The following is a 22,689-nucleotide window of genomic DNA, read 5'->3' on the forward strand; positions in this document are numbered from 1 at the left end:
AACTTGCTGCTTCCTCTAAGTCAGTGGTTCTCAGCCTTCCTAATGCCGCGACCCTTTAATACAGTTCCTCATGTTGTGGTGACCCCCAATTTCATTGTTACAAATTGAACATAATTAAATCATAGTGATTAATCACAAAAACAATATGTAATTATATATGTGTTTTCCGATGGTCTTAGGCGACTGAAGGGTCCGGTGTTCGATTCCAGTCAAGGGCACATGCCTGGATTGTGGACTCAGTCCCCAGTGTGGGGCGTGCAGAAGGCAGCCAATCAATGATTCTCTTTCGTCATTGATTTTTCTATCTCTTCTCCCTCTCACTTCCTCTCTGTAATCAATAAAAATATGTAAAAAAAGTTTAAAAAGACATTGAGATATACGTGTGTATATAAAATTTCATAGAATATGGGGAGGAGTCAACTTATTTGAAGTCAAAAACAAATATGTAAGTGTAGGTAAATATACAAACTCAGGAATAATTGTTTAGAAATAGAGTCTCATTTTGTGTTAAGTCTTTCATGATATATATTCCACAAAATTTTTGAAAAACAAGAATAAACTATCTGACTAGTTGCAATTCACTTTGGGATGAGTGATTTGGCTTCTGGGGGGGACCATTCCAAATAGTAAATTTATTTAATTTGATGACTATTTATTTGATAATTTACTTGTTTTTAACATAAATTTGTTTAATTTTTAATTACATAAAAACCAGAAGTATAATGAAGTTGAAACAAGTTTCATATTTTCACATGTTTAAGTAACATTAGAACAATAATTTAACTCAGCATGGAGGGGTGGTAGTCCTTAGTGATTTTTTCCTTGTAAAAGGAGTATGTATTTTCTCAAGTTTGAGGAAAAAGTGCCCTAATTTGCATATCCTTTCTTCCTATGTAATAAAATTAATATTCACCTCTGGTGATGCCTTACTTCTTGAACTTCTTTCCTTCTTTGACTTATGAAACATCAAACGCTTCTGATTCTCCTATCTGTTACTTTCCAGTTGCCTTCATGTATATTCTTCCTTGGATAGTTCCTCAAATGATGGTGTTCTTTGAGGGTCTACCCTGAGGTACCTTGTCTTCCATTCTGCATGCTCTCCTTTGGCAACGTCGCCTACTTACAAGATTTAACCACAGGAGCTAACTCCCACCCTGCGATGCCAGCATGGCTTAGGCAACATTGGCAAGGTCATCCTACTATAGACACCCTATAGCAGTTCTCCAGATGAAAAAAACAAACATTCATTGGCTACTTTTCAAGTCTTGAGGGGCCCAAGGCCAAGCACCCCTCTATCATTCTTGAGTTGTGAATTCAATTAAGAAATAAGAAAAGGAGTAAGAAAGATAATGTAATGTCCAGCCCTAGCCGGTTTGGCTCAGTGGATAGAGCGTCAGCCTGCTGACTGAAGGGTCCCGTGTTCTATTCCAGTCAAGGGCACATGCCTGAGTTGCAGGCTGGATCCCTTATAGGGGGCATGCAGAGGCAGCTGATCCATGATTCTCCCTCATCATTGATGTTCCTATCTCTTTCCCTCTCCCTTCCTGTCTGAAATCAATAAAATAAAATAAAAACTTAAAAATAAAAAAGAAAGATAATGTCCAAAATAACTCCTTTGTCAAAGAGAAAGTCTAGGCCAGAGGTTATCATATAGTGTGAGAGCTTAATGGGCTTGTTATTGAACCCCAAAAGTTAATCGACTAAACTACTTTATTAGGGTCAGATTACATAGGATCTCTTCCTTGCCCCCCACCCAGCTCTGTGGACCTGGTTTTTACTCTTAGTCTTTATAACATGGCCAAGAATAATCAAGGATATATTAAGAATAATCAAGAATAAATAGACAAGGGAGGCAGCAAAATGTCAAAGAGGAAGAGAAGAGAGGAAGTGGCTAAAAAAACAAACAAAACCCCTCGCTGTTTAAAAACAAGAGTAGAAAGACACATTACCTTCTAGTAGTATATCATGTGAGTGCTGAAAATTGTCATTTTAAGTATTATGTTTCAAAACCATGTTAACATGTGTGTTTTTTCTGAGAAGTTTGGAAAATATTCAAATGAATTAATCCAAAATTTAGAATAATGACTAGATTATAAGATCTGAATTGTCTAATAAGATAGAAGGATAAGATACTGATATAATGCTATATAATAAAAGGGTAATATGCAAATTAACCCTAACAGCAGAATGACCGGTCGCTATGAGCGTCTGACCACCAGGGGGCAGACGCTCAACACAGGAGCTGCCCCTTGGTGGTCAGTGCACTCTCACAGGGGGAGCTCCGCTCAGCCACAAGCTGGGCTGATGGCTGCCAGCGCAGGGGCAGTGGTGGGAGCCTCTCCTGCCTCTGCTAAGGATGTCCGACTGCAGCCTGCTCATTCTATACTGTCAGTGGGACATCCCCTGAGGGCTCCCGGACTAAGAAAGGGTGCAGGCTGGGCTGAGGGACCCCTGCCCAGTGCACAAAATTTCATGCACCAGGCTTCTAGTTTTTCTATAAAGTGAAGAAGGTTTTGATATTTCCATGGGGTGTGTATTGCAGGGGTAGAGGGGAACACAAGGAAAGTCAGTAATTTGATTGGAAAGAAATATAATTTTATTCTGGTCTCATTTTTGCCTAACCTTACTTTATCATGGAACAGATAAGGGAATAATCTCTGAACATTCTTTGGAATGTGAACCTCTTGTTACCATCATGAGAATGTGAATTTTCTTTGCCAGAGAAATCTCATTTTAGAGTATGTGCTGTTTAATCATTCAAAATTCACATGAATTGGGGGGGGGGGTCATTACAGGTGGAATTTTTGCATGTCCCTGCTGAAATCATTGTTTTGTAGTAATAAAAGAGATAATCACACTGTCAAATTTTAATATTCCATTAAAGTTCTCTTCATAACCAGAGGCAGATCAAGCCATATGTCATTTTCACCCCCATAGAAGCAGCACAATACCCAAACTACTGACTTCTCTTCCTTGAACTAAAAAAGCATAATATGCTAATTAGACTGGACAGCCAACCGAATAGCAGAATGACCGACCATCCGGACGACCTTCCGGATGAAGCCAGGGCTGCGAGGGCCGAGGCAGCCACCTCGGCTGCAAGGGCCGAGCCCCTTGCACAAATTTTGTGTATCAGGCCTCTAGTGATAATACAATCACTAGAGTTTTCAGCCCACACTCCCTGATGTTTTCTCTATCATTTTGATCAGACAACCCCCTTCTTAGGTTCTTATGGTACCTTCTCACTGTATCTTAATCAGACAAAGCCCTTCAATTGATTACATGTCAAATGCTTCACCAGGTGGGCCTCACTATTTGAAAGTAAATTGCTAATATGATGTCCTATAACCCCAAATACTTGAATGTGTAATTGTTACAAATGAGGACATTCTCCTCTAGAACAGCCAGCCAACCGTGAAAATCGAGAAACTAACATTGATCTATGACCATACCCCTCAGACTCCCATTCAAGTCCTGCCACTTCTCCCAACAATGTCCTTTATCACAAAAGGAGCTAGTCCAAAATCATCAGGGCCCTTGGCTATCGTATCTTTTTAGTCTCCTTCAACTGTGGAACATTCTTCAGTGTTTTGTTGATTTTTCATGACCTTGAAGCTTCTGGAGAGAAATCTCAACTTAGGTTGGCCACAGAAGAGGTTGGTTACTTTGTAAAATGTCCTTCAGTTGGGGTTTATCTGATGTTTCCTCATAATTAAATTTAGGTAAGGTGCATCTTGGGCAGGGACATTGCAGAAACGATGCTGTGTTCTTCTCATTGCATTCTGTTCCCTGACACAGGATTCCAGTGTGCCCCATTACTGGTGATGTTAACTTTGGTCACTTGGTTAAGGTGGTGTCTGGCAAGCTCCTCCACTATAAAGTTATATATATTTTTTGCCTTTATAACTCATATATATTTTCAAGTCTATAAGCTAAAAATTTTTAATGATAGTAAAACACAGTCAATTATGTTATAAATCGACTTTTAATTCATTGGAGGCCATCTTAAGTTGGCTTAACTCATATTTGCATGGAGCTTAGGATGTTACTTACTACCTTCCTCAGATTCTTGCTATATAATTTTGAATGACTCTTCATATTGTGTTTTCTTTAGCTTACCTGAGTTTTCTGATCTGAAATTACTTTCAGCTACATCTCTTTGAGCTTAAAGAATTTTTAACACTGAATGATAGCCCTAAAGCGTTCACAGTACTTATTTGCTTGGGAATAAAGCACCTGCATTCATTTTCTCTTACTGGATAACACATTACCACGAAGGTAGCCTCTAAAAAGAACACACAGTCGTTATCACACAGTTGCCATGGGGCGCAGCTTAACTGGGTCCTCTGCTCTTGGCGAATTCAAGTGTTGCCTGAGGCCAGGGTCTGTCTGAGGCTCTGTTCTTCTTCCAAGCTCAGGTGCTTGGTAGCAGTATTCCGTCCATGTAGCTGTAGAACTTAGGTTGGCCGATTTATTTAAGACCCACAGAAGAGTCTCTGGCTTCTGCTTCTGATCTCTAGACCTTCTTTTCTTTTCTTTTATTTTAAATATATTTTATTGATTTTTTACAGAGAGGAAGGGAGAGGGATAGAGAGTTAGAAACATCGATGAGAGAGAAACATCGACCAGCTGCCTCCTGCACACCTCCTACTGGGGATGTGCCTGCAACCAAGGTACATGCACTTGACCGGAATCGAACCCAGGACCCCTCAGTCCGCAGGCTGACGCTCTATCCACTGAGCAAAACCGGTTTGGCTAGACCTTCTTTTAGAGGGTGCACCTGGTTAAGTCAGGCCACCAAGGATAATCTCCCTTTCGATGAACTCAAAGCCAACTAATCAGGGACATTAATTGCATCTACAAAACCCCTTCATCTTGATCTGGATTAGATACTTGAACTTGTATTGTTTCACTGGCTATTGAGTTCCTTACTTGGTTCTGACTCAGCTTTTTCTCTATTCAGTTTTCACTTAGAGCTTTACATGTCTGAACACATAAAATTGTATAAGTAAAAACACTGTTACAACATGTATGCACTATTGTGAAATATCAGGAGAGGCTCGGGTATGTCTGCGTTCTGTGTGCTTACCATGGAGTAAAAGTTGTGCAATAACAAGTAAATGCACAGCAGATTAAGTTGTGATATGTTCATATTAAATCATTTTAACACTTACTGAATATTTTCGGTGCTTCTTGCCTGCCTTTTTTGGTAAGAGATGAAAGCAGTTATTTGATATTAATGATTCCTCTTAGAGGCAAACATTTATTAACATTCTCTCAAGCTTCTGGGTCAGTTTAATTGAAGAGTATATTCAGTTTACAATGGGCACTGATTTTAAAACCTATACCAATTGAAATTGCTTATCTTTATGGATGTGGAATTTCTGAAAACTCTGCAAACCAAACAAGATACAGAAATGGATACTGAGGTTGATATATCAGCAAGCGTTGTCCACAAAACCTACATGGCAACCATTAGGTTACTATTCTCTAGTTACATTGCACTTATTGATAAGAATTTAAAATATAACCTTATAAAATAAATATGTAGTCCTAAGTTTCATCTTTTTAATCTACATTAGGGTGGTGTTGTGAGCAGGATTTTGTGTGATTAAAGAGTCTATGGCCGAAACCGGTTTGGCTCAGTGGATAGAGCGTCGGCCTGCGGACTGAAAAGTCCCAGGTTCGATTCCGGTCAAGGGCATGTACCTGGGTTGCGGGCGCATCCCCAGTGGGAGATGTGCAGGAGGCAGCTGATCAATGTTTCTCTCTCATCGATGTTTCTAACTTTCTATCTCTCTCCCTTCCTCTCTGTGAAAAATCAATAAAATATATTAAAAAAAAAAAAAGAGTCTATGACTTTAAGAAGGTTTGAAAGCCACAAAAGAGTTTGAACAAGATAGTATTGGGAGGGCTGGATCTACAGTTGGTAAATGAACCTAATTAAGTAGTAATTTAATTCCCCCCTTTCTTTAATAGGACTTATGGAGCTGATATATAATTTGAGCATTTATAGATCCACCCACTCTGGCATCACCGCCTCCAGCTCAGGGTTCATTGTACCTGATCAAAACGCCATTCCTGCTCTCCTTCAAAGACACACAATAGCCCGTCGTGTGTCACTGAGTAAGACTCATATCTGAATAAGTAAGCCTCCTACCACCAAGATCTGATGATAGGCACTTTACCACGCAGTGTCATTCTTTCAACTGTCAACTGTAGTTTTCGTTAACTGTAGGCTGCATAAAACCCACGATACAATTTCCCAAACACAGAACATTCCTTGGTATACCAGTATGCCTCCTAAGTCACAAAAATCGCCGCCCCTGGAATGCGGCCAGGAAAAGAGCCTAAATGCAAATGTCCTAAAGTGTTAGGTTTCTCAAGGTGTTTCCCCTCCGTCTGACTGAGTGTAATAAAAGTGCACCAAACCACACACACCGAGCAGCTAGAATTTGCACATCCCGCAGTCAAGATAATGATCATTTCCATCAGCCTCAAAAGTTTTCTTTGCCTCTTAGTAATCCCTCCCTGCTTCCACCCCCTTCCTCAGAGCACCGATGATTTACTTTCTGTCATTACAGATTAATTAACATATCCTGGGACTTTATATAAATGGTATGATCTGGTATGTGCTCTTATTTGTCTGGCTTCTTTCCCTCAGCTACTCCTTTTAAGATGCATCCATGCTGTGGTGAACATCAATCATCCATTCTTTTTTTATTGCTGAATAGTGTTCCACCATGTGGATGTATCACAATTTCTTTATCCAGTCATTTTTAATGGACATTTGTGTTGTTTCCAACTTTTGACGATTAAAAATAAAACTGATCAGAGCTTTCACATACAGGTCTTTATGTGGGTATATGTTTTCATTTCTCTAGGGTAAATATCTAGGAATGGAATAACACATGGGCGTTATGTTTAACATTTCAAGAACCTGCCCCACAGCTTTCCAACGTCATTCCGCCATTTTGCATTCCCATGAACAATGTGTGAGAATTCCAGCTGCTCGACATCTTCATCTACTCTTGGTATAGCCAGTCATTAGAAGTTTAGTGTTTGTAATGGGTGTGTAGTGGTTTTAAGTGACATTTCCCCAGTGACTAATGATGTTAAGCATCTTTTTTTGTGTGAAGTACCTGTTCAAATCTTTTGCCCATTTTCTTCTCATGTTGTCCAATGTTTTTTGTTTGTTTGTTTTTTTAATATATTTTTATTATTGAATTCAGAGAGGAAGGGAGAGGGGGGAGAGAGAGATAGAAACTTGTCTATTTATTTAAACTCTACACAATTGGTACTTTTAAAATATTTGACAAGATCTTTGGGTTGTGTTCTCACATCACAGCATCCTGTGGGAGGATGACAGAGAGCAGCCTAAGAGGTAGACTCTGTCTAGGAAGACAGTTTGCTGAGACTTGAAAAGCACTGGTTTAGGAACCAGGAAACCTGGTTCTGCCAAACAGCTCACTGACTGTGAAAAAGTGTTTTAATCTTTCTGGTTTTTAGCTCCCCTGTCTGTAAAATGACCCAGTGGGACTGGATAATCTCTATGAACCCCTCCAACTTTGAATACTTGAACTATATACTGTTCCGAAATACTCAGCTGTTTCTTAAAAAGCTCTTTCACATATACTTTATCATTTTATCCTCAAAAGAATCCCTGGTGGATACAAGGCAAGTCTTTGCAGGACAGAGAGGTTAGGTATCATTTTAGATGTGGTCGTGGAAAATTAGGTGATTGGCCAATATAACCTATCTGATAAATAGCAGAACTGGAACATGAACTTAGGTCGTCTCAGCAAATTCCTGAGTAAACTGCACAAAAACACGAGAGAAAGCAAAACTGTTTGGAATCGATGATATGCATGAATTACGTACTTCTACTAGTGATATTTCCCTCAGTTACTCAGACCACTCTAAACTCAAAATAAAAGTAAACATCAGAAATAAAAGTAACCAAATGACCAGTGCTCTATTGTGGTATGAATATAGGGGTAATTATGAGGGATTAAAAAGATAACTGCTGAGCTCTGGGTGGGTACATTTGAGGCTATAGTGTTGAGCAAAGCTATGATTCACTTATGGCCACTCCTTACCAGAAAGGTAGAGATAAGGTACAGGGAACAGCAGGGGGGAAAGCCATGAGGAAGACAAGGAACTGGGAAACTCTCACTACTTAGCCAGGTACAATGAGAGAATCATAGACAAAAAAATATTTGAAAATCAATAGCATACAAAAAATAAACAAATAGGTACTATGTTGGAAAGAATTAAGACTTGGAAAAGATATAAACTTGATGGTTAAATTGCAATAAAAAAAGGCTTATGGCTGCAAAATTATATGCCAAAATGAGTGATAAAATTGAGGAGATACACACCAAAATATTAAAGTGTAGAGGGCATGATATATGGAACCTACTCAAATAGTTCAGAAAAAATAATGTGTGTATATATGTACATGGCAAAATGTTAAAAATTAATAGCCTGGCTGGTATGGCTCAGTGGTTGAGCATCAACCTATAAACCAGGAGGTCATGGTTCGATTCTAGTCAGGGCACATGCCTGGGTTGCAGACTTGATCCCAAGTAGGAGGCATGTAGGAGGCAGCCAATCAATCATTCTCTCTCATCACTGATGCTTCTATCTTTCTCTCTCCATCTCCCTTCCTCTCTGAACTCAATAAAAATATATATTTTTTAAAATTAATGAATCTGGGGAAAGCATACAGGAGAGTTCTTCCTATTATATATATGAGAATACTAGCTACTATTTTTACAACTTTTCTGTAGGTCTAAAATTATTTCACAATTAAAAGTTAATAAAAAGGGGGAGGGCAATAGGAGCATAGTTACTTAGCAATTAAACAATGTAGCAGGATTCGTAATAGAGCTGAGAAAGACTTCCTATTCTATTTCATAAACAGATCAATAGACCTGCATTATAGTCTCCATTTGTCCTCTAAGTAGCTATGACATCTTGGACTACTCCTTGAAAATCTGTGGTTTTAGACTATAAATTAGTGATTTTAAGACTGTTGTGTGGATTCTGGAAAAGTATTTCAAGCCCAGAAGAGCAAAGCAAGAGCTGCTCTCGGCCTGCCTCCCATCCTGCACCCATTCAACTGGAGCAGCTTCTGTTTTGGGGGGATGTACTGAGCAGTTCTATTGGAAGAAAGTTCCCTACTGCTTCTAAACAGTTTTCCCCTCAAAGTCATTGAACTAGATGACCTTTAAGAATTATTTCAAATATGAATTCAATTTCCACTGTTTGGTGGAGAACTATGTTATATCAGAGGTTGGCAAAGCAAGACCCATGAGCCAAATCCAGCCAACAGATTGTTTTTGTAGCTAGCACCCATGAGTTTAGAATGATTTTTATATTTTTAAATGGCTGTGTGTGGGGGGAAGGGTAGAATAATTTTTGACCCATAAAAATTACATGAAATTTACATTTCAGTGTCTACTAGTATAAAACTTGATTGGAGCACAGCCACCACCATGTTTATGTGCTGGCTGTGATGGCTTTCACTTAGAACAGCAACCCTGAATAGTTGTGAGAGACACCAAGAAACCTTATGTCTGAAAAGCCTCGATATTTATCTGGCCCTTAGAAAAAAAGTTTGCCACCTCCTGTGTGATATAAAAACCAGTACAAATTATACATTTCAGAAATCCCAGTGACTTCTGTGTAGATTAGGATCCTCTACAAGAACCTTTCCCAGGAGTGGGAATTTCAGGCATTTGGGCAGGACTTGGAGATATTGGAAGGACGTGACATCTGTGATGTGCTCCTCGGATTTCACCTTCTCCTTGTAAGGTTGGCCTTAGTTAAACCTCTTCCCTGATTCACCAGATAACCAATTTCTGCACAATCCAGAACAGGTACTTTCTGCTTTCTATTGTTATCTACCACAATTAATCCTGATTGGGGAATAAAATCCCACCCAGCTCCATAAGGCTATGGGGACATCCGCAGAGGTCATAGACGGAAGGTAATAGGGGTGTTTCTGTCCTGGTACTTGGCCCCATTCTTGAGGGTGATCTGAAAAGCTCCTGTCTGGCTCAAGTTTTCTTTGAAGATCAGCAGAGTTAATGAATGAGAAACTACTTCATACTGACAACGAAATTATACAGGTGAAAGCATTCCTGAACTGTGGCAATATAACAATAATGTATACACAGTTATTATCAATCTAAAAACAAGACGAGGTTAAAATAGAGAAAAAACTAAATCGGTAGTCTTGTACTTTTTTAATACTCTAAGCACATAATAAATAGATAGCTTAGCTGCCCTAATCCTGACAGATACAACATCCACTGCTGTTTTCCCTTCCCAATGACTCATGAAGTACATTTTTTCACTAGGACTGCCATAACAGAGTATTACAAACTGTGGCTCAAACAAATTTATTGTCTAGTTTTGTTTTGTTTTTTAATATATTTTTATTGATTTCAGAGAGGGAGCGATAGAAACATCAATGATGACAGAGAATCATCAACTGGCTGCCTCCTGCACGCCCCCAACTGGGGATCAAGCCTGCACCTCAGCATGTGCCCTTGACCAGAATCAAACCCAGGACCCTTCAGTTGGCAAGCCAAAGCTCTATCCACTGAGCCAAACCAGGTAGGGCTATTGTCTAGTTTTTGAGGCTAGAATCCCAAAATCAATGCCAGCAAGGTTTAGTTCCTTCTGTGAGGGAAGGATCTGTTCCAGGCCCCTTTTCTTGACTTGTAGATGGCTATCTTCACATCATCCGCCCTCTATGAGTGTCTGTGTTGAAATTGCCTTTCCTTATAAGGACACTAGTCATATTGGATTAAAGATCTACCTAGTGACTTTTTAACTTGATTAATTCTGTAAAGACTGTATCTCCAAATAAGGCTACATTCTGATGTACTGGGGGTTAGGGCTTCAACATATGAATTCAACACAATTCAACCCATAACATGAAGGATGGTTTATATTGTGAGTTTAGGTACAAAGTCCTTTTCTTGAAGCCCTAATTCTTCAATGACCCATTGATGTTAGTGTAAGAAGCTTCTTCCTTCTTTACTTTCTCAAAATCAAGCAAGGCATGTCTTATTTCCTTGGCTGCATCTATCTCATTGAAATGGAGATGAATAAGCTTTTCCTCCACAATATGGCAAAGAATGGTCAGTAAATTCAAAGACCTACTGTGTGGAACTCCAGGCATACCCAACTTGGTGCTCTACTCTCTCATGACTCATATCTTTCCCCAAGAAGTTAGGAATAATAAAAGAGCACACACATTACCACCTTCTCCAAGAGCCCAGAAAACGGGAGAGGTGTGGCTGTGGTTGGAGTCAGGCTGCGGGCTTAGCTGCAGAACACAGTGTAATCAGAAGCCCCTGAGAATAGGTGTTCACCAGTTTAAAAAGAAAAATCAAAACGAGTATTTGTATAAGGAACAGCTCCGTGATAGAGTTCTTGTGATGTCTCGAGGAAAAGAATTTCCTGAGACATGCATGGGAGGATGGCTAGTATTTATTCAGGTGGAAATAAACCCCAGGCTTTCCAATGTCCCCTTTCCAGCCATCCCATCATAGAAGAAGTCCAATCTTGACTTCACTAGGGCCAGAATAGTTTCTGCTCCATATTAAAGTCCAGTCCAGTCAAACATCCTGCGTGTGGAGTCTGCACAGCCATGGACCATGTAGCTGCTAAGGCCTCATGGCTATGGCGAAAGAATGGGTGAATGCACAGGCGAATGCAGGTCATGGAGCAAGAGAGAACAAGAGAGAGGGAACTCTTTGGAAATTTCAACCAAGAGGTTCTTTAACCAATTAACGTTCTAAGATTTCACGTGCGTCTGGTGGAGTCCATCCCCCAGGGCAATCCATTGTTCCCCAGACTAGACTTCAGGCACACACCTCCCCTGTGCCACCCTGACTTCTACTGCACACGTGCCTATCTCTCCCGTCTGCCTCCAACAATCCAGTACTGGATACGGGAAGCGGGGTGTTCGTTCCCTTGGAGGAACAATGTTGTGTGAAGCTGTAGATTCCTGGTGAAGCTTCCCAGGTAACCATGCTTGCAATGTCTGACTTCCCTTTGCTTTCTTCCCTTTATTAATATCAAGTACTGAGTTTTGCTGATAGCAGTGGAACACTTACAAACACCAGATTTCAATAAGTCCTTCTGGGGAGCACACTTTTTAAGAAACACCAGACATTTTTGTGGAATATCTGTCAATGTGAGAATTCAATGAGATAATAAGGATAATAAAATCTGAGAATTAGATTAAAATTCTAAAGTTTAAATTAGAATTATAATTTCTATTTCTCAAAATAAATATTTACTTTTAAACATCAAACAAAATGTATTTGCTGTTTTAATAAAAGCACTCTGGCTAAAATATTAATGAAGCAGCCAGGCTTTTTTACATGGTTTCCTGAGTGCACCCCCAGCGTTTAAAATATAGTCTTCATTTTCATTTGTCATGTACTAACATGTACTGTACATCTCAATGCAGGCAATTACTGAAAATGTCTTTGATGCAGTAAGACAGGTTCTACCTAATTCTCCTCTCCAGACTCTGCAAGGCTCAATAATAAACTCTCAAAGTGAAAACAAAACAAGATAAAAAAAAAAAAAACTCAACGTCTTTATGAAACCTTCCTCAAATTTTTGTTCAAGCAGTGACCAGTTTAGTTATTAGCTGTAGGCCTCTCCTGCTAGTATCAACTGCTAAATGGTATGAAAGCTATGTAGGAAAGTATTAGCGAGGCACATACCAGTTCAGAAATAGTCATTAGAGAAGACTAAAAAATGCGCATTATCGTCTTCACCCCCGAACATGAAATCCTCAGTTACCTTTTGCAGTAGCTTAACCTCCAGCCCATGCATCTGTTTATTCGTGAATGCCTTTCCACTGTGCAAGGGCTGGAAGTGGACCTGATGGGTTTAAACCAACAGTGAGAACTGGTGGTGACAGTCAATGAGTCCCAGTTGAATTGAAAGTATTAATGCAGTGAATATAATGAAAAGGAAAGAACCTAGCACTTCCTGTATACTTCCTCATTGACCAGGTCAGCGCTTGGCCAACTTTAATGTGCATATGAATCATCCAAGCATCTTCTTTTTGGGAAGGAGACTTAATTTGCTTTTATTCCCCCTTTATTGACATACAATTGACATTTTATATTAGTTTCAATGTACAATATAATGGTTCCATATTTGTATATATTGCAGAAGGATCACTACAATAAATTGAACATCCATCACCACACACAGTTACTTTTTCCTTCTTCTTAACATGCCTATTGCCATTCAGCAGGTCTGGGGCAGGACCTGAGAGTCTCACATTTTTAACAACTTTTCGTGACTGCTACTGACTGGTCCACAGATCACGCAATGTGTAGCAAGAGCCCAGCTCCTTCATAATTAATACTTACAATACATTTGAGAGACAGATACTATGATTACCTTTAAAACAGACATTGAAGGAGAAATTAAAAAATTCGTAAATGAGGAAGCCTGAAATTTGTCTAATAGCAACGTTCCTACTCTTTCCAGTTGTCATTAATAACACTCCATAGGAGTAACAGATACTTTATTTTTTAAAATTTGTCCCTCAAATATGCCTGCTCACCTGTGACATTTGTCTAAAATTTAGGTCCTCAGGCTCCACCCCAAACTATTAAATTAGAATTTGCAGATGACATGCCTAGGAAAAGGTATTTTAAACTGGCACCTGGATGGTTCTTGTGACCAGGAACGTTTAAGAAACAATGATCAGCTAGGTCAGTGGTCGGCAAACTCATTAGTCAACAGAGCCAAATATCAATAGTACAACGATTGAAATTTCTTTTGAGAGCCAAATTTTTTAAACTTAAACTATATAGGTAGGTACATTGTTATTAACTTAATTAGGGTACTCCTAAGCTAGCCTTTGCTAAAAACGTCCTCAATCTGATTGAGGTACGTTCGCTGAGGTCGACCCCTTTCAACTCTCCCACCCACACTCGTCTTGTATACTTGTTTAGTCTATATCTATTCGTTCATCCTCTCTATATGTCCAAACCATCTCAACATACCTTTCTCAATCCTTGACACTACATCTTCTTTCACTCCACAACGTTCCCTAAAATTAATAAACTTAAAGTTTTAAGTCAACTTCGCATTGTACGTGCACACCTGCACGTGGTATTTTGTGGAAGAGCCACACTGAAGGGGCCAAAGAGCCGCATGTGGCTCGCGAGCTGTGGTTTGCCGACCACTGAGCTAGGTCATGCTATAGTTTGGAAAACTTAAATAAGGAGTGTTGATGTGCTCTTTTTATCAGAGAGTTTGAGAGAACAGTGTCTGCTCAGGCAAAAGAGCATCTCAGAACCCCTTATAATGCGTTTCAGCTTCACTGAAAAGGGCTGCTGGGAGCAGGGAATGAAACTTGTTGGTTTCATGACATAAGGGATAGGTTTAAACCTGTATCTTATAACAGGGTGCTAAAGTACAGTCTCTAATTATGTCGCTTTTAATTGTAAGGTGAAAGCAACAACAGCCACAAAGTTTTCTTTTTCTCTTTATCAAGGGGATGATCTTTGCCTACCAATCCAATTATAGAGCATCTGCATTCCAGAATAAAAGCTCATCTGAATAATATTTTCCATTCCCAAAATCTGTAATTCAATGTCTTAGTAGGACTCAATGAGATCAGAGTGGAGCTGATTATTTATCTCTGCTCTGAAAGGGTAACTTTGTGCCAAGGATATTATCATGAATTTTTCACTGTAATTCCGAATGGTAAATAAAGGGCCCAAGACTTTTAAAGTAAACTTTGGGTACTCCTTTAGATGACCGATATTTTCTTCTGGCTTTTAAAAAACACATTTAGTGTACTGAAGTACTATACATTATTAAAAGGTACTCTAGGCTCTTAATATAGTTAAGTTAATGTACTTATGAAATATATAATTTATTAACTAAATACATTCTGTTACTAACAAAACCTAGTAACTTAACTTAGAAGACCTTGGATTTTCATATATATTTCTATATGTTGGAGAAAATATAATTATACATGATAATTTTCATATTAAATATCACATATCCTCTTAAAATTAACAGGACAGTTCAAATATGTCAAAAGAAATATACTGAAATCTTACTATGGCATAATTCATTAAGTGTAGAATTTGTTGCAAAGTTAACCAATATAAGTAGAAATTTGAAGACAGTTCAATCTGAGTTTGAAGCCTAGATTCAGCCAGTTACTAGCTTGTCTGAGCCTCCATTCCCTCAACTATAAACTAAGGAAGACATTTCCTTGTTGAGCTATGTATTAGACTAGAGATAGATGAATGGGCAAGCATGTGGTAGATGATTACTGAACGTAATTATAAAACAGGGTATAATGGCTTAACTAATGAAAGGACCTCCTTTTAATGATTATCACTTATGAGGTAATCTCAAAGAATGAATTCTCCTGTCACCCTTTTAGCAAAGTTCCTATTTACTTTCTCCATTGGAGTACAGTGAAGTCACATGATTTTCTACATTTTACTTATTCAAATTTAACTGTATGTACTTAACAAAAAAGAAAAATAGCCCTGGCTTGTGTGACTCAATTGGTTGAATGTCTTCCCATGCACTGAAAGGTCGCTAGTTCAGTTCCAGATCAGGGCACATGCACATTGGGGGTGAGGAGTGGGGGTGCAGGAGGCTGCCTTTCGATGTTTCTCATATCTCTCTCTCTCCCTCTCCCTAAAATAAAAAAAAAAAAAAAATAAAAACAAAACATTTAAAAAGAGAAAGAAAAATAATGGGAAGAGAAAAAATTCCCCAATTCTAAATTATCTAGTCAACTAGTCAACTTAGCTCAATATTCCATTCAACAAGCAAATATTCTAACCCAAATATAAGATGAGAAATAAAAATCTTTGTCTCAATTGGCCTCACTTCCCATGGGCCTCTCAAAGTATGAACATTGTGCTGTACAAAGTTTAATTCTTGTATCTTAAGATATATATTTCTGGTACAAAATATTCCTAAAGCACAAGCCAGCAGCTGTACTTTATCTGCTGCTCAACGGAAGAAAGAGTGCTCTGTTTTGAAGCTGGAGGAAAGGCTGGCTCTGTTGGAATCATTGAGAAATATTATCTTCTCTCTCTCTCTCTCTCTCTCTCTCTCTCTCTCTCTCTCTCTCTGAAGTAACAACTTCCTGAGGAATTTTCCAATGCAATTTTTAAAAATCTTTTGAAATAATTATAGACTTGCAGAAGTTGCAAAAGTAGTTCATAAAATAGTTTGTTTACGCTTTACCCAGTTTCTCTCAGGTTAACAACGTACATAACTATAATTATCCAAAGCAAGAGATAACATTAGTACAAAATTATTAACTAAACTACAAAGCTTATTCCAATTTCACCAGTTTTCTCCCAGTGTCTTTTTTCCCCAGTGTCCCAGGATATGATCCAGGATCCTACCTTCCATTTATTTGTTATATTTTCTTAGTGTCCTTCAGTCTGTGGCAGTTCCTGTCTTCCTTTGTCTTTCCTGACTTTGATCTGTGACTCCATGAAGGTAGTCAAAATTTAAAAAAATGTCTTAAGTAGGTATTGATTTTGTAATTCTGTGTAAATCCAAAACCAGGATATTTTCTAAGGTGGGTTGGATTATTTATTAATTTGTCATTTTGTCATTACACAAGTGAAGGTAACAGATGCCATTATCTGAGTGAATGTCACTGCCCAAGTGACACCAAAATGAACCAATTGCTCTTATTCTTGGGTAGTTACTATCTATTCTGGGAGCCATGTCAGACATGGTGGGAGAGCTTGTGGGTAGTGCTCCATTTCTAACACCTCCGATGGATTGGAGATTGAGCAACTCTGGCTTCGGGTTTCGTTACCATTGACTTCTTTTTTTTTTAAAATATATTTTATTGATTTTTTTACAGAGAGGAAGGGAGAAGGACAGAGTCAGAAACATTGATGAGAGAGCAACATCGATCAGCTGCCTCCTACACACCCCCCCCAATGGGGATGTGCCCACAACCAAGGTACATGCCCTTGACCGAATCTAACCTGGGACCCTTCAGTCCCCAGGCCGACGCTCTATCCACTGAGCCAAACCAATCAGGGCTACCATTGACTTCTTAATAATTTTTCTGGATTTTATTTTTCATATGATTCTTATTAATTTAAAAAGATACAGATAATATTCTTACCAAAGTTTAGGAGATTAGCTTTGTCCAAGGGAAGGGTGGGATCAGACTCCTGAAGAAGGGCACAAAGACATACCAAGTGTACAAGGATGTTCACTGCAGCGAAAGTTCAGGAGTAAGTGTCTGTCAGTATGGAATTGGTAAAACAGTGCATCCATTAAAAGAATGCAGTAGATCTTCCTGCAGGGAAGAGAAATGATGTTCGAGATCAAGTACATGAAAAAACCTGGTGAAGAAGAGAGTCTGCACAGTATGATCCCACCCATGTGAATTACAAATGACTATCACTATGTCCACCTATATTATTACAAGAAGAAGTCGGATAAAGTATCCTAGATAATAAGAGGGTAATATGCAAATTGACCCTAATGGCAGAACGACCAGAATGACCCATCAACTAGTCACTATGAGGCACACTGACCACCTCTTGGTTCCTTCCCGCAGCTGGCCAGCAGGCTCCAATCACCTGATGGTGAACAGGAAACTGGGGGTGGGTGGCGGCAGGGGGCGGGGCCAGCTGCGGGCAGCCAGGGAAAATGGCCCTGATCGCAGGCCAGGCCTAGGGACTTACCCACACACGAATTTCGTGCGCTGGACCTCTAGTATTAATATGTATTGTCAACAGTGGTTATCTCAAAGTGCAGTGGGGAGTAGGATAGATTTTCACTTTGTACCTGATACCTTTTTGTCTCACTACAACATCTTAAATGATGGCTGAAAAAATTTTTTTGTTTTATCAGAGGCACAAGCAGTACTTTCAGGATTAATACGCACTTTAATAGAGTCTTTGAATCAACTTCAAGAAATAAATCCTATAAATATAAACACTTTCCTTTGTAGAGTTTATATTAATCTAAACCAGAAAAATTGAGATTATTAACATTTCTGAGATGATGAGACAATATTAAGTCATTTCCTTCAAATAACATCAAAAACAAGTCTATTAAGTTTTATCTGTGTCGTTTATTCAGGCAGTGCATCTCACAGTGGTTTTGTGGTTTGGTAAAGAAATAGGTACAGAAATTTATTTGTGAAATGAAACAAAAACTTTAAGTTGTGACTTATAAAGAGGCAAAATGTGCTTATCTCTGAGCACCAGGATTATGGATTATTATGATTATTTCCGTTGCTTATTTTCTTTCTGTTTTCCAAATTATTGATAATAATTATAAGCTACTTTTGCAATCAGAAAGAGATCTTACAATTGTTACATTAAAGTTAGATGTCTATAAATTTAACACTGTATACCTGACCTATGTTAATCTGCTCCCACTTTCTGTATGACATCAAGTACTTCTCTTTTTCTCAGTGACTGAAGTTTGCAGACTTCACAGCCTGGGACCAAATGATTTGTACTGTGATCACACTAATTCCCACCTCTCTCTCTGCAAAATGATGAGGCGAAATCCATCGAGTACACCCTAACAAGCAACATTTTAAAGGTTGTTACTAAATTGACTATGCGGGCTTTTCATCAGAACTGCAGAACCACAAAAAGGTCAAAGCACAGAGAAGCTGACTGTTAGAAAAGCTCCAGCTTCTTACACCTTCTGTTAGCCACAATCACATGGTAAGCAGCACATATTTTTAGGTTACACCAAGAACGCTTGAAACTGCAGCTCTAGTGAGAGAGGGAGAGAGATTCTTCAAGACATTTGAAGCTTTTATGCAGAGTTTCAGATCCTTGCAAGGAAGTTATTAAATACTGCATGACATGCACATTGTACAGCAGCGCATCATAATTATAGTGTGCTTTCAACCCTCTGAAGCCTTCCTGCGTTTTCTGGTCTCTGCATCTAAGCCTTGTAAATTATTTCTGACTCATTAGCTTTTCTCCCTACGGGCAACTCACATGCTCCGTAAACGTGTGCGTATTTTTCTTAAATCTCTCTTCTCGAAAATGCATCCATTTGCTTTTTAGTTTCAGAATGTAGATTCCCACAGTGAAAAGCAATTAAATAACACTTGCCTCCCTCTCTTATATCTAAAAAATGTCATTTACAATTAAAAGCACATATCTGAAGACCAATTCTTTATTACAACTGGGGACCTTAAGCTGAGGAGGGAGTTAGGGAGTGGGGGGCAGGATGGTATAAACACTACTAGGCCAGAGCGCCCCAACTTTGGCCCCACTGACACTTTGGGGTGGCTATTTTTTATGGTGAAGGGCTGTCCCGTGCACTGTAGCATATTCAACAATATCTCTGGCCTCCACCCACGGGTGCCGTAGTGCAGAGCTCCAGTTCCCCTGATGTGACCACGAAAGGTTCAAGATATTGCCACATATCTCCTAGAACAAAATGGACCCCGACTGAGAGTCACTGCACTAGGCCAAAGATCTTACAAACCCAAGCTCTCTGTGTTTTTGCCAATCCAAATTGTCCCTTTGACCCCATGGTCAACCTCTGACTACCTAGCCACCCACCAACATGAAATGCAGACACTCATAAATACCCTCACACTCTTCAGGCTGAAGCCCTCGAACGCTGTCTACAGACTGTCCTCTGAACCCCATGTGACCAATTCAGGACTTAGGAGAGAAGCAGGTACCTTTGCACCCTGCACTGATATGAGGGTTCCTGCTTGTCACTTTTAATGTATCCTGACTTCTGAAGCTCTGAGATACACCCCTCCTCCGTTTCTTTGTCCATCAGCTACACTCTAAAACCCCATGCTCCCCCATGAATATTGTTTCAAGCATACTTTCATTTATTCTGCCTGGCATTTGATTTTGTACTTAAATATACAATTATGTTCCAGTCTTAACATATTTATTTCCTGAAATTATCTTAGTTTAGAGCCTATTGATTAAACTGGGGAGGGAAGGTTATAGCATTTAAAAAATAAACAAATCAAAAAGTCCCCTACTTCCCCTAATTCACAACAAAACAACGCATATTAGCTCTTCTGAGTCTTTTATGCTTCTTTTTAAAAAATATATATTTTATTGATTTTTTACAGAGAGAAAGGGAAAGGGATAGAGAGCTAGAAACATCGATGAGAGAGAAACATCGATCAGCTGCCTCCTGCACACACCGTGCTGGGGATGTGCCTGCAACCAAGGTACATGCCCTTGACTAGAATCGAACCCAGGACCCTTTAGTCCGCAGGCTGATGCTCCATCCACTAAGCCAAACCGGTCAGGGCAGGGCTGCTTCTTAATATATTTGAGGAATGTTTACTCTCGCTATTCCAGGTTATCTGGTGTTCGAAGCACCAACAAAAATGGGCAAAGGGAATGATTTCCTTCAAGGGAGGAACATAACTAATGAATTCTCTTCCATGGAAAACTGAAAAGTGGATCTGCCATTACTAGATTCATAACCTCGAGTTAAGCAGCTTAGTGTCTGCTGGCCTATTTTGTCTTTGGTAAAACGAGAATGATGATCCCTACCCTCGGTGGCATATTGAATGAAATAATTGTTTTAAGCTCTGAGCCTTGTGCCTGAACTGCAGGTGTTTTCTAAGTGTCATTTTCTATGCCGCTTCTCTCTGTTCCCAGCACTGGCTAAATAATTTGTGAGGTCCAGTGCAAAACGGAAACGCGGGCTCCCTTTTTCAAATATTAACAATTTCAAGACGACAATGGCAGAGTATTGAACCAAGTGTGGGGCCTGCCTCAGCATGGGGCTCTGTGTTCCTGCTCAGGTTGCACACTCATCAAGCCGGCCCTGCTCCCTCCCCTCGGGTTTTCAAGGTTCTACTTGTCTATTATGCTACTAAGTGAAAAGCCACCCTTCAATTTGACACTTGACAGGGAAATAAATGAAACTAACGAAAGAGGGCTTTATTACGTGTGTTGTTTTTTTCATGCTGACTCACTTTTTCTGAAGTTGAGTGTAGGAAGCGTAGGATTCTTATAAAGGGGCAGTTCTAATCTCCCATGGTATTTCCATGGTTTGGGTCATTCTCGACATGGAGGAATTAAGAAAAAAAAACCACTCTGTTTTCTACAAGTAATTGGACCCTTGAAAATAGCCCAAGGAGCACTTAGTGGCCAAGGAGGCGCTTAATTCAAAAGCTCTTTACCTGGACTTATCAAACAGTGTTCACACAAAAAATCAGCGGGGTTTTACATCAGTCTCTTAGATCCTACAATGGAGACCTTCAGGGAACTGGTCCAGATGTCTAAGAGGAAGACTTGGTCTCCAAACCACTGAGTCGGGTTCTGCCTGTTATTTCTTCTCCTTTATGGATTCATCAACATGTCCTTTAAAGGTGTTCTTAAAGGTTCTCACATCCTATTTGTAAGAGCAGATCCTGTGAAAAGAACAATGTGTTTGAATGTATGTATATATGTACACACACACACACACACACACACACAGAAATTTCCAAATTTCCTCTGTTGGAAGAAACGCACACATACACAGGCACACAAGACATCTTAACAGAAGGCAGGTGATATACATGGGAATATTAAGATATATGTTAGTTTTCATTTAATCTTGGGATTTTATTTGTAATAATTTTGAAAATCTCACCCAAGGATATGTTTAATGATTTTAGAGAGGAGAGAGAGAGATAGAGAGAGAGAGACATCGATGTGGGAGAGAGCCATGATCGGTTGCCCCCCAGGAGGATGGAACCCGAGATCTAGGCAGGTGCCTTGGCCAGGAATGGAACCGGAACCTCTTGGTGCAGGGGAAGATGCTCCAACCAAGTGAGCCGCGGGCCAGGGCAGGACTTTTATTTCTTTACAGCAGATAAACTAAGTAGTTATATAACCTGTCCAAAGGCACCCAACAAGTTGATGGGTCTGGATTAGAGGTTTTATCTGACTCACGTATTAAAAATTCTATTCAGTTTAGATTTTTAAAAATTCAGGGGTCCAATCTGGTACAGTCTCTTTGAATCAAACAACAAACAAAACGCAATAAACTTTAACATACTTGCTAATCATATTCGTTTATATGGCCGCCTTGCTCTTGCCATCATTTTCCCCCTTTCCCCCATCCGCATCACCATAAATCCTTCAGTGTCTATATCAGTGGTTCTCAACCTTCCTAATTCCACGACCCTTTAATACAGTTCCTCATGTTGGGGTGACCCCCAACCATAAAATTATTTTTGTTGCTACTTCATAACTGTAATTTTGCTACTGTTATGAATCGTAATGTAAATATCTGATATGCAGGATGTATTTCCATTGTTACAAACTGAACATAATGAAAGCATAGTAATTAATCACAAAAACAATATGTAATTATATATATATGTGTGTTTTCCAATGGTTTTAGGCAATCCCTGTGAAAGGGTCGTTGGACCCCCAAAGGGGTCGCGACCCACAGGCTGAGAACCGCTGGCCTATATGGTAGCGATGCTCCTAACAATGGACCCGCAGAACCCGCCGGCCTCTGGGTGAAGATAAACCCACTAACATCCATGACCTCAAGAAAAAAATGAGCAGTTTGCATGGCAACCCCTCCCTTCGGGCCTCGAGGGGGCGGTAGGAAACCTCCGCACGTGGATCCACACGATTCCCACACCGCGCGTCCATC

The sequence above is a fragment of the Myotis daubentonii genome, chromosome 8, assembly GCF_963259705.1.
Source record: "Myotis daubentonii chromosome 8, mMyoDau2.1, whole genome shotgun sequence".
NCBI classification, from domain to species: Eukaryota; Metazoa; Chordata; class Mammalia; order Chiroptera; family Vespertilionidae; genus Myotis; species Myotis daubentonii.